The 14,289-nt window shown below is 37.2% G+C and overlaps 1 protein-coding gene across 1 annotated transcript in view; it reads left to right on the top strand.

The window, feature by feature from the left end:
* Positions 1-14,289, top strand: part of LOC145243906 (voltage-dependent calcium channel subunit alpha-2/delta-3-like) — a 1,923,318-nt gene that overhangs the window by 1,159,353 nt on the left and 749,676 nt on the right. The window lies entirely within an intron of this gene.

Here is a 14,289-nt window from a genome sequence, read left to right as displayed (position 1 = left end):
CTTTAAACAGAAACATTTATTTCGAAATTGCCCATGTTATATCAAAGAACCTACTGTTTATTTTATATGAAGTGCCTTTCTGCTTGTATAGTAATAAAACTTCTCAAATGCACTTGTGATGTTACTATTTACAATGCCTCCCCATGGGACAGAGTTAGACACCAGGGTCGTTTTTCAACATGGAGAAAAGAAACAAAAATAAAAATTGTCTCAGCCGTGAAGGATTTCTTCTCCGCCGAGAGATGGTTGGTTGGTTGGTTGGTTTTGTTTTACGGCATATCAACCCTTTTCGAGTTATTTAATGCCGAATCCAAAGATTTTGAAGAAAATTTTTTAATAGAATATATTTGTTGTTTTCAAGGCGGTTTCTATTTAACCCATAGTTGGGTCCCTAACAGGTACTACCACTCTGGGTCAGAGTGGACTTGGGAGTAATGGTAATTAAAGGGTCGCTCCACACTCCCCAAAGCCCGCAAACTGGGGTTTCACCTCTGGATATAGTTTAAGGTCATACCCAGGACATCCACTGAGAGAGAACAAGAAACTGAAGTGTAGCATCTAAAGAACAGATACTACACTTTGAGATATTAAATCTTTTATTCAGGCAAAAATTAACATGAACAAAAAAACTTAGGCACAAGGCCAACTCAAGAGGGGGGAAAATGGGGGTTGTTGGTCATCCTTGCGATTCCAGAACTAAACAAAAGTTTCTCTTAGCTAGTATCTTCTTTCACCATAATACCGCATTCACCCTTTCTTACTTGGGGACGTCCTACTTTGCACCCAATTTAAAAAAATAATTTTATTAGCGTGTAAAAACAAAAACGATAACAATAAAGGTAATACAATGATCCATTTGTGTTGCGGGCAGGTGGAAGAAAAAATACAAGCAGTGATTAGTAGGGCCCTCCCAACCCCGCCTAGTTGATAGACCGCCCGTTCCACTTCGGTTTGTAAAGGAACCTAAGCTCCTGTGGGCCAGTCTCTAAGTGCTCTCTAGATGGGACGAAATGGAGAAAAGAAAATTTTGGGGGAGAGGGGATGGGGCTAGTGATTGATTTCTTTCTTTCCAAAATGGGTAAAAGTTAGAGGAAGGCGTGAAAAGAAAAAAAATTGCAGTTAGGAGGGGGGGGTGAGGATCTTGGAGGCTTCCTAATCGGGGAAGGATGAAGCACTCACTCGGCTAGCTATGAGGCTAAAGATAAAGTTACACTTGACAGACCTGCGCGTTCCACACCTAGGCGGGAAACACCTATTCAAATTTGGCTCCTTTTCGTACACACAGTCTTGCTACATGTATCCATCTTCTGTCAAATGCCATGCGATGCAGCCTTCTTCTATCACATCTGATCTTCACCTGTAGTTGGTGTTCAAAGAAAGCGATCAGATCCTGATCAGAAAAAGACAATACCCCCCCCCCGGCCACCTTGCAGACGTGACGTCCAAATCACCATTCTCTCCACGGCTAGGATCGTAATGTAGACCATTTGTCTTTCCAGGTCCCACGGCGGCCTCACATTGTCAACGACATTGGTACGGTAATCGGGTGAGGATGCTCGGCATCGATGCGAGCCGTCACCTTGCTGACATATGACCAGTACTGACGGAGTTTGCGGCAATCGAAGAAAGTGTGATCGGTTGTTTCTATAGCCATTGTTCCACAACGGGGACAAGCAGGCGACTCCAAAAGCCTGGAACTGTATTGTATGTTGTTGAGTGGAAGTGAATTTCGGGCCAATCGCCAGGTCAGAAAGAACTCCGAATTGTTAAGATGACTCGAACCTGGCGCCCAACTCCATGTGGAGCAGATCTCACTCTGCTGCCAACCAAAACGCATGCATAGCGGGTCGTCAGCCCCCCCCCCTCACTAGATCCCTATGGAGTTCCCTACGGGTAGCAGTCACAAGGTCGCTGGATCTTGATAGTCATTTTTGCGCGGCTCGGCGCTCTTTTAGGAAGGCAGATTCTCCCCGTGGCCTGCAGCAGCTCTCGATAGAGGGGTTGAGAACGAGGTCAGGAAAAGTGGCAGTAACCGTGAGGTGCCATGGTTGATCTTCTTGCATATAGTGGCTAAGGAAGGCCAGCGTCTTGATGACATTTCAAGTCCAGCATTCCCAAGCCTCCCTCACACAGACGTTGAATACAGACCACAGTCTGATCAACTTGCTGCAGTTTATCTTGGCTCCTGTAATTCTTTCATACCAAGCAAGCGCCTCTGACACGATCTTGATGTCTCGGAAGCTCGACACAAAGACCATGACGTCATACTTTGATCTTGGCCCGAAGGCCAAGAACATCTGCTCTTATGGGATTAATGCACTTGTTATGATAGGCTGTGTAAGGTGTTAACTTTGGTCCAAATCGCCTGTTCCTTCTTTTATCGGATTATTTCAATTATCATTACTTATCTAAGATATTCCGATACAAAACCTAAGAACACTGCCAGATACATAAAGTACATTTGTGTGAAATTTTATAAAATCTGCACAGCCGTTTCGGAGTCCATAGGGAACGAACTCACACACACATACAGTTTCTTTTACATAATAGTAGATAGATAGATAGATAGATAGATACTGGGAAACCAACAATGTCTTTCAAGATAATTTGAAACATTTTTCTTTTTGGTAACAATTGAACAGTTTTGTAAGGATAGGAACTATTTCCAGTTATAATTCCGTAAACCTTATGATTCAAATGTTAAAGTACTAGTTGTCTTGCTGACATTAATTTTGGCAAAATTCCAGATAGATATGTGAATTTCACTAAGAGTATTTACAGTCATAGGAGGAAATTCTAGAGATAAGTGGGTCTGGTCGCAAAGGATTGAATTTGCTGCAAAGTTTTTTGATCCCTTGACAAAACGAGGGTGGACCTGTAAATTCATCCTTGTCCGTTTGTTCGTCCACGCTTTTCTCAATAACTACGCCTTGGAATTTTGAAAAAACATTAAACATGATATGAGTAAAAAGTAACAGAACGGATTTCCCGGGAAAGCTCCAGTTTCCTCCCTAAGGGTGCCTTTCGTGTTAAAATGACTAAAAATGACACTTTTGTGCTTATTTAAAATAAAATGATGCTTTGGATTTTTATAAAACTTTCTGAAAAGTTGTAACTAACTGATTTCTATATAATTTTGTTTGTCTGTTCTTCACGATAACTCTTGGGTTTGCCCCAGGGGCTAATAAAAGCACTCCATTTTGGGGACTATTTTACCATATTTGTCCAAAATGCGTGGTGCTGAACTCAAATTTAAATATGTTAAGGCTTTGGGGACTTTTGGAGCTAAATAAGGCGGCGGAACAAATGATGGACTTAGTCATTTCTTTTATTGCATGGCGCAGAACTGGAATTTACGGCCTAAAACTGCAACTTTGTTCTTTTTTACAAGGATTTGATGTCCCCTTTGGACTTTTGGGGCTAAAGGGGGTGGGGGGGCAAATGCTGAGCTTAGTCACTTTTTTATGCCTCGTTCACTGTGCACACACGGGGGGGGAGGTGCATGCGTGCTTCACTTGTTTTCCAAAATTTTGGCTTTATGTGATGCTGAGGAGATCATCTCTGATTCACTAATGATGGTTCGAATAGAAGCCTTACATCTGTTCAAAACACGGTTTATAATTCTTTAAAACTCATGATGGCCAAGCTTTTGATCGTCCACTGTAAACGTAAAGAATTGGTCGTAAGGCGTTTTCGCATTTCTTATAATGGTTTTACAATGGTTGCAAATAGATTTTATGAAAAATTTGTTTTTCAGGCCATCGATTTAGTTGAAAGCAATTCAAATAGTGACTTCTGGGAGGGCATATTTACAGCGGGTGGGTGGGGGGGTAAAGTGATGTGCTCTGCTTGTTTAATGATATTTCAATCATTTTGAAGTAATTTAATGTTGAATAATCTTTGTAAAGAAAATTATTTCAGGTTCTTAATATCTTGAAACCTAGTAGGTGATGTCTTTTTATCCTGAAACTTCTTTCGTTACGTGCCTAGCTTTGCTCCATCGTTATTTTCATGGCGAGTATTCAACTAAGCCTCAGTCTATGGTTTCCCCCTTTTTTTTTTTTTTTTTTTTTTTTTTTTTTTTAATTACATTTTCACGCCAAACAAGGCGCATTGCCACTTTGGTGTAGGGGACTACTATCAGGGGTAGCAACTACTGGGGTACTATGTTGGGATTTTGGCAGCAAGATGTCGGTTAACGTTGCACTTGAACTTCTGCATGTCAGTACAGTTGGGGAAGCAGGGACTTGGAATGGAATTCCAGAGTCTAGCGGTTCTGGGGAAGAAACTACTGGAGTAGAAAGATCTTTTACATCTAGGGATCTCTACTGTGTGGGAATGGAATTTAGCTGCCTGTCGGGTTTGTCGAGGGTGTCTACATCGTGGGGGCACAAGTATCTGCAGTTCGTCAGAGCATTCACCATTAAAATACTTGTAGAACAGGCAGAGGGATTCAACGTTTCGTCGATGGGACTGAGGCTGAAGCTTAGATGCCAGTTCGGGGCCTATCAGATTGGCGACGCTTTTTTTAACCTTGTCTAGGAGCGAGAGACTAGTAGCAGATGCACCGGTCCAAATGTGACAACAATACTCCATACATGGGCGAATGGTGGCCTTATAGAGGTACAGGATACTTTCAGGTGTCAGCAGTTTTCTAGCACGGTAGAGAGAGCCTACCTTTTTCGCAGCGGCCCTGGCAATGTTTTCAATATAATTGTTCCAACTCATGTTTCCTGTGAATGTTAGGCCAAGCAGTTTGAAAGATGTACTCTCAGACAGGGAGTCACTGGCCATTGCTATTGGTGGTAGAGAAGGTTTCTTGTAATTATTGAAGGAAACCAGTTTAGTCTTGGCAGAATTGAATGTGACCATCCATTTATGTCCCCATTCCACTACAGATTGGAGGTCATCCTCTAGTGTTTTTTGCCATTTCTTTAGATATGTGTTCGTTTGTTTTCCTGTCATGCCTGTTATAGAGTGTAGTGTCATCAGCATATATACCCATCTCAGAGGCAGTTTTGTCGGGGAGGTCATTAATAAATATTAGGAACAATAGAGGTCCAAGGATAGACCCCTGAGGCACTCCCGCATTTATATCACACTGTTTAGACGTACAACCGTCGAGGACAACCTGGATTTTTCTCTCATCTAAGAAGGATTTAATTATGCTAAGTATTCTACCAGTGATACCGTATGATTTAATTTTCCTGAGGAGACCCTTGTGCCATACCCTGTCAAAAGCCTTAGATATATCTAGAGCTACCGCTCTGCCCTCCCCCGCTTTGTCCAGTGAATGGTATATACGTTCAGAAATTACAGTGAGGGTGTCTGCTGTGGAACAGGCATGTCTAAATCCATATTGTTTGTCAGTCAGAAGTTTAGCATCTGTAAGGTGCCGGACTAGAGCATGGTTTATTATGGTCTCAAATATTTTGGCGAAAAGTGGGAGGAGGCTAATGGGGCGATAATTTGATGGGTCAGTTCTTTCGCCAGAATTCTTGAATATTGGTACCACAGAAGCAGTTTTCCAACAGCCGGAAAGTATGATTCATTAAGGCATTTGTTGTAGAGTTTGGAGAGAACTGGAGCTACTTCGGCTGAGCACTTTTTTAATAGCACAGCTGGGATGAGATCAGGTCCACATGCTTTTAAAGTGTCAAAACTTTCACAAAAATTACTCATTTAGCTATAACCACTATCAACAATTTTCTCTACTCTCTATATGTACTTGAATCTAAATGCAAATTCTATCAACAAAGTTTCTTCCTTAGAACTGTTCACTTGCAGAACTCTATACCACTGGCCTGATTTCTAGCTGACTACAACATGATTATCTTAAAGTATAATGTAAACCAATTCTTGTTGAACCGTCTCCTTAAATAATCAAATTCTACCACTACTTATTACTACACAATTATTTCACTGACCACCTTACACATGCACCTTTATCCTCGAATGGCTTCAGGCCTTGATAAGTGGTGACTCCTTTGTAAAAGAATGTATTCATAAATTAATTTGTTTTGGCGATGTATCTTTTATAAATAAATAGTTTATAAACGATAACTGTTAACCAAAGGTGAAATCATGACAGATAATACCAAATAGGGACCCAGGAGTATTAGTAAATCCTCTTTCACCAAAACTCCTAATATTGGATCTCACTAGAGAATATAAGATCATGCCGGGATCGGAAGGATGTAGGAAGACTTTGAGTAGTTTATGAGTAGGACTATGACAAGAGAATATTCTTATCATTGTTTTGACTCTCGAGTATATATCCGACAAAGTTAGACACATTTAATCAACCGAGAACCACATCACTCTACCTAAAAACATGACATTAACTGATATATACTCAAGAGTCAAAATAATGAAAAGAATATTCTCTTGTCATAGCCCTAGTAATAAGGTTGGGAAGTGGGGTAGGTAGAAGAAAGAAAAAAGTAGAAATGAAAAACGGATTTTGGTATGGTGAGGAGGTTGGGTGTGAATGGACAACTTTATGCAAGTGTTCGAGGATCGTTTCTGGAACTTGAAAATCTAAGCCACTACTAATATTTTGTTCTCGTATAAGCCGATGTCTCTAATTTTAATGCATTATAACGAAATCCATTACGACTTTCAACAAAAATAAAAAAAGCAAAATAATGCCTGCGTCTTGTGACGTGTGTTGATTTTGATTGGTCATTAAGTAATATCTGACATTTAGCCTGAATAAGTTAAGCCCATCAAGTCCATAGTGGCTGTCCTAGTTTCAAAAATCCGACCAATCCATCCGTGAAAAGCAGCTTAATCAATAAACCTTTCATTTTTTTATATGCTTATTGGCCAGGACGATTTCACTAAGGCAAATCTTGTGGAAATCTTTTCTACAGTGGCGAAAATAATCATGAATTTTAATGACATCAGATTTATTTAGTGTGATTATCAGATAACAAAATTATTCTTGTGTTCCATTTTTTTTTAAACTCTACGTGAGTGTGACAGCTTTGACAGTATGCAAAACACCTTTTTAGGTCTGATATAACTTCTATTTGAAGGCCTTTTTCTATTGATTGAGATATCTGCCATTGTTAAAAAAAACTATTAATTGAATTATTCGGACTACTGTTCTTATCTTGTGTGTTATTTGCACAACGTTTCGGCTGATGTAACCTCCGATCCTCTTCAGGTGTATCTTGTCAGACTCGGGAATTTTTCTATCAAACTCTGGAATCTGCACGGAATTTTAAATGAAATTAGCTCAGGTCTGGTACGGTTAAAAATATATGCGTTGAATTTGGCTTACTAAACTTACATTTTAAATAAATAATATAAAACAAATTGTGCAATTACGTATTTTACAGAAAAACAAAAAAATAAAATAACGCAAGCAAAATGAAGTCAGTTCATCATTTACAGTCCTAGAACCAGTCTTTTAGACATTCATACATCAATTTTGAAGTCAAGTTTTTTAATTACCTCTCTTCCAAAAAAGTGTTATAATTAGTTCCACATCGCTAACTGGTTTCAGAGTCTCCAGTTTCATTGGTTTTCAACTAATTAGAAGCGTTTTATGGTATCCATCAACAACTAAACGAAAATTCCATGAGCAAAGTTTCTTTCTCAGAACAGCCTATCTGTGGAGCGCAATATCACTGGGTTGCTTCCGAGCCATTGTCATTTCAACAGAACGGTTGTTTTCAAATTTAATATAAACAAGTTCTTGTTGAGCCGTCCTCGTAAATAATTATTCCTACCCAAATTCTACCATTACCGATCATCACGGTGTTGTCGTACCGGCGACCAGACGTCCTTTTATATCTGTTGTAACTGGTAAAAATGGCTATATAATTGTTGCCGGCCGGTAATAATCAAGACTAACACAGTGGTATGATAAACAAAAGTGTATTAGCAAAAGTATGTTACAGAAGTATACGCCGTGATTCAGGGGCTATAACTGCCACGAATCACTGCCCAATAACTTGTTAGGTATATGAGCTTACACCTTGGCAATAACTTTTCTTAAAAAGCCATTTTTATTAAGGGAAAACAAACTAAAACGAACGAAGTCTTGCTGCAACAATCTTTTCTAAGGACTATGAGCAGGTTGATTCTGAACTTTAAAGAATAATAGACACAATAAAACAGTACGTACGACAAAGTATAAGATACTATAAGCTTCACGTCGTTCTAATCAACAAGCTGTTATGGGTCAAAATTTAATAGATAAAACTTATTGTTCTATCCTAGGTATGACCTGAAACTTCATTCGGTGGTGATCATGTAATCTGCGAGCCTTGTAGAGAGTAGAATCGCTTTCTAGCCATAACTAGCCTGAATCCCAGCTGTTGCTCGGGTATATGGAGGTGTGTGTAAGGGGGGTGATTGAGCAACCAAAGCCCTAAAAAAATTGAATTAAAACAACTCAAAATAGCAGCGACTACTCGTACGAGCGAAAAAAAAAATAAAAATAAGAGTAGTAGGTAAGCTTGAACCCGTAACGCGCAAGAGGAACCGGAAGTGGAAAAAAAAGCAAACGGTCTTATCAATGCGCCCACCGTGCTTATGACGTCACGGGCGTTCGGAATAACCTGTTGTATGCGACGTCATTCACGCGAGGCTTGAATGACTTGCAAAAAAAAAACTTACCCCACCTTGTAAAAAACGGCCCAGTTGACGATGAAAGAATGAATGTTTTTCGCCAATTTTTGGATGTTATTTTGCCGAGAAATTGAGCTTTCAAACGATACTAATTTTGTCAGTGTTGGTCGCGTGTGTCGAAAGTTTTAGCGAGACATATAAACATGCATACATTCTAACAGACGTTTTAGATTTATATAATAGATTTCCAGACTCAGTGTGACCACGAGTTGATGTAGTAGTAGTAGTAGTGGTGATAGTAGTAGTAGTAGTAGTAGTAGTAAGTAGTGGTTCTGATTTAACGGTAAAATAAGATTTGTCCAAATTTCTGACACAAAACAATATCTAATGGTGAGATCTAAGTTTGGGAACTTTACAGACGTCATTTATTGGCTTTGCTACATGCGGGTGTGTATTTTTCGATACGCTTTATATAGATGAAGAGAAAAGAAGAGCTGTATCGAAAAATATGTACCTGTTTTTCCCTTCAACTGTATACTTAATGACACCAATCGCGTCTGATAAGTAATGCTGTGTTTATCAAATAAATTGGTTATAAAAACAATCGCTTTTTATTTGACAAATGGACGTCTGACGTTGAGCGGGAACGAGAGAGAGGATGGGACAGCTGGTGGAATTTGGGTGACGCGTCTCGCTCTCGAGTTGCGACTGAGCGTTTTTCATTCAACTGATTTGTTTTTATTAAGTTCATAGAGTTGTGTTTTCGTCGTTTATTGTTCATTTCCTTTGTTTAGCCTTTAGGTTTGCGTTTTACGTCATCGGTCAAAAATCAGGTCGTTTTTTATTATTCGTTCGCTCTCTCGGGTAATCTGGCGTTGCTTGCGAGGTGTGTTATATAATTCTTATTTTTGCTTGTTTCGGCGTTGCCCGGCTCTCATTATTCAACAGCTCCTCTTACTGATGCTGTGTATTAGTACTTATGACCTAACATAGACTGAACTGCAGTAAAAGCAACATTCGACTAATTGTTTATTATTTCAAAAGATTTTTAATCCAAAATTTAAAATGCAAACTAAGCTAGCATTGAATAAAGAGTAACATTAACTTTCTTTTCCTTCTAAAATAAATTTAAACAACAACCGCTTTTTGAAGTTACGCAAATAAGTATGTCGATATGATTTAAATTCGCCAATATAAACATTGGATACGAAACGAACAGAGAATTAAAACAATACGGTAGGAACGTAGAATATCGGATCCGGAATTGAGAAAAATAAATAAATAACTTAGAGAAGAATAGTAATAACCTAAATTAAGAGAACACGGGTAATTAGTTGCAAGAATAAATGAATAATCGATTGAAACATTACGAAATAGAGATATGAAAATAGGTAAATATAAAAAAAAATCCGTAACAAACGGAAAACCCCTCTGAAGAAAGAAATGTAGGTAAATTTGTTATCACATAGTTTTAGTTAAAAGGAAAATGGATTCCATATTTTTCATTATAAATAGTGTTCTTATCAACGTCTGAAAAGAGGCCGTTCCTCTGATTATTTTCAAACGATATAAGGTTTTAAATTGTCTGAATGGTCGCGAAACAATTGTAACGAATAATGAAAATACACTACTTGTTGACATCAATCCAATCTTTGTTGTCTTTATTTTGTTAAAACACCAAAGCAGGATTTGCTTTCTTTTCAAAATCAGTGATATATATCAAATTTTAGTCATTCAATGAATTTTAAAATTTATGACGTGAAATGTTTGAATTTCAAATCAAAAGATTTTTATTATTCTATGTAAGAGAAAGAATACATTTGAAATATTATATCTCTTTAACTTATGATCACAGGTTTCCATACCAGTTGATTTTATATATATATATATATATATATATATATATATATATAATATGCGTGTGTGTATGTGTATATATATATATATATATTATATATGCGTGTGTGTATGTATGTGTGTGTATATGTATTTATATGTGTGTATATGTGTATGTATATACTTGGAGTAAGGGAATACTATTTGGGACCATATTTAGGGGAGATGAGTGAGATGTTGGTTCACATTACATTTAAACTTCTGCATGTCAGTACAGTCAGTGAAGCGAGTAAGAGGAAGGAAATTCCAAAGTCTAGCAATCTGAGAAAAAAAAAATATTTAAGCAGAAAACTTTCCGGCATCTAGGGACCTGCACAGTAAAAGGGGTGGGATTTTGTTGCTAAACGGGTATGTCGGTAATATGTACATTGAAGGGGCAGAAGTGTTATGAGTTCATCAGAGGACAGACATTCCATTAAAATACTTGTGAAACAAACACAGGAATGCAACATTCCGGCGATGGGGGAGGAGTTGAAGTTTGCTAGTGTAGGACCTGTTAGGTTGGTGACTGCTTTCTTAAACCGTGTCTAAGAGCGATAAACTAGTAGTAGAGGCACCAGCTCAGATGTGGCAACAATACTCCATGCATAGGCGAATGGTGGCATGGTAGATGTACAAGATAGTCTCAGGTGTGAGTAGTCTTCTAGCAAATGTCTGTAAATATAATACAAAGATAAATGGATCAAACATAGACAAGGGCGACTCAAAGTATCCCTTTTCATTGATTACTAGAGAGATTATGGAAGGGTGCCACTCATTTCCATTTACTCTTGATTCACATTTTATAATGCTGAGTGTTTAGTGAAAGGCAGAACTTTTTTTTTAGTTTTTGGTACGACTAGATCGAGGTTTGAATCTCGGTTTTCTAAATCATTAGAGAACAATAACTGTTATCTTAAATAAGTAACATAACTGTTGTGCTCTCGTAATATTCTCGTGGAATAAAAACACAACTCGTTAATTAATGGAAATATAGTGCAAGTAGAACAATTGAAGAGTATGTGTATATGTTAATCTGACTGCCACGAGTGCATGACATTTTGACATAAAGGGCTACTATTTGGGACCAAATTTACAGCAATACTATGTGAGGAGTTGAGCAGCAAGATATCTGTTCACATTACATTTGAACTGCTACATGCCAATACAGTAAGGGAAGCATGGACCCGAGAAGAAATTTCAAAATCAAGCACGAGGGAGGAAAGTATTAGAGTAGAAACTTTCCGGTATCTAAGGACCTTTACTGTGTAGGGGTGGAATTTTGCTGCCGTTGGATTAGTCGGGGGTATTTACGTCGAAGGGGTACAAGTGCTTTGAGTTTGTCAGAGCACATGCCATTAAAATACTTGTAAAACAGGAACAGAGATGCCAAATTCCGGCGATATGACACAGGTTGGAGTTTGCATGCTAGTGCAGGACCTCGTGGGCGACTCGTTTTTTGAACCGTGTCTAAGAACGAGAGGCTAATGGCAGGTGCACCAGCTCAGATGTGGTAACAATACCCCAAACTGTGCATATTTATGTCTCAATAGATTATATGGTTTTCGTTTTCCTGTACTGCCTCCTTTTTGTATTTGAAGCACCTGTTCACATGTTTAAGGTATAGTCGTGTTCCCCATGCAACCGTGCCTGTCCTTATTATTATTATTATTATTATTATTATTATTATTATTATTATTACATATATTTTATTTCCATAAATACTTCTAAAGATTATCATTATAGAAATCTCTATTATCCAGATAGTGAGAATATCCACGAATGAATGGACGCCTTTTGTTATTCTATTGACTCATAATAACATCCCTCAAACAAGATATTACAGGCTCGGCATGAATGTCTCGTGTAATGGATATGTGAACGTATTGTGTCACGCAATTTAGCAGACGACTTCCTGAAACGTAGATACATGCATATTAATGATGCTGCAATGTGATAATCGTATTGATCGCCGATGATAATTGCTTACTTCATCTGTGGTGTAAGACATTAACAGGGTGTTTCTAGGCATTAATACCACACACAAAAAACATGTATTCATTGACCGGAAATCTATTGAATAAAACAATATTTTCCTTTAGAAACCAACGATGTACACATAAAACTGGTTATATAAAATTTACGAAAACAGTTATGTTAATGGGTCAGAATTGTTTCCTTTTCTCATGGACATTTCGGCAAAAGTTTTTTTTTATATATCGCTAGAGAAGACATCTATTGCTAGTAAATGTTATTGCGTCGCTGGACTCTATCCTGATGCCATCTTTAATTTAGATCACACTTGGTCTTCGTCTACCGGCGACAAATCTAATGACAGTAAAAGTTTCTGGATTTTTCGAGAATTATACACACATATAAATGTCATATATTATCAAGTGTATATATATATATATATATATATATATATATATTAGGTATAATCAATCCATATTCCCGTCTGTTTGTTTGTTCACAATTACGTCATAGCATATACAAAATATGTTACGAAGTTATGTATGACGCCGTACACGACGTCATAACATATATTATATATGATATGACTTCATTCTGAACGCACAAACAAACAAACAGGAATATGAATTTATTATAACATATATATATATATATATATATATATATATATATATATATATATATATATATACGTACATACAGTAGAGCCCCAGGATACGGCTTTAATTTGTCTGTTCCAGGGTGGGGATCGTGAGGTGAAATCGCATATTAAAAATTAGTAATAAAATAAAGTACAGTATATAATACACATGTATCTAATCAAATAAAATTTTCAGTAACACCATAAGGCGGGGAAAATACCGTAGCCAGAGGCCAAACACATCGTAACTTAAAAAATCGTATCTCGGGGTTTTATATATATATATATATATATATATATATATATATATATATATATATATATATATATATATATATATAATTTAAAAATAAGTGATGTACATGTACTCTGGTGTGACGCCATCTTTACTTTAGATTAATTTCGTCTATCGGTGAACAATGTAATGACTTGTTGATAGACGAAATTAATCTAAAGTAAAGATGGCGTCACACCAAAGTACATCACGTATTCTCAATTTTTAAGATAAAGTGAAATATTGCCTTTATTGTTTAAATTATGTGCTCAACAAACGTAAAAGAAACCCTCTCTCATACAATACCACCATCGAATGCCTTGTAAAATTTTACTTAACAAAATTCATCTTATCATAGTATGGGACTTATTTTACATTCAAGCGATAGTCGGAATCGTTAATCAGACATTTGTGAACTCAGATCTGATCAGAAGTAATTCTAAATGGTGTCATCTATTTCTTTTAAAAAGTTAAACTTATTGAAACTAATTTGAATTTCCTAACATTTCGATTTCTATAACAGCCAAACAAACAAACTTTCTCTTTTATGTATATAAGAAATCTAATGCTACATTTCTGTCTGTCTGTCTCCATATTTTCAAACTCTATTTCTTCTAAAACTAAAAGTCGCAGAGCGGCGCTAGAGGATTTCTAATGGACCATTCTTTTATATGTCTTTAGCGGCTTAAAATAGTTCTTAAGGGGTCAAAATTGTACATTCATCTTTGTTTATTTTTAATTTTTAATCTGTTCATATTTTGATTCTAGCTGATAACACCTAAATATCTTTAGGTTCTCCGACAAAAGGAGGGTGGACCTGTAAATTCACTCCTGTCCATTCGTCCCTTCGCACTTTTCTCAATAACTATGCCTTGAAATTTTTTGAAATTTTGCTTAAACATTAAACATGATATGAATAAAAAAGTAACAACGGATTTTCCGG

This window comes from Euprymna scolopes, chromosome 22, assembly GCF_053919585.1.
Source record: "Euprymna scolopes isolate OS-2025 chromosome 22, ASM5391958v1, whole genome shotgun sequence".
Taxonomy (NCBI): domain Eukaryota; kingdom Metazoa; phylum Mollusca; class Cephalopoda; order Sepiida; family Sepiolidae; genus Euprymna; species Euprymna scolopes.
The sequence above is the reverse complement of the archived record's forward strand: the minus strand, read 5'-3'. Positions and strand labels throughout refer to the sequence as shown.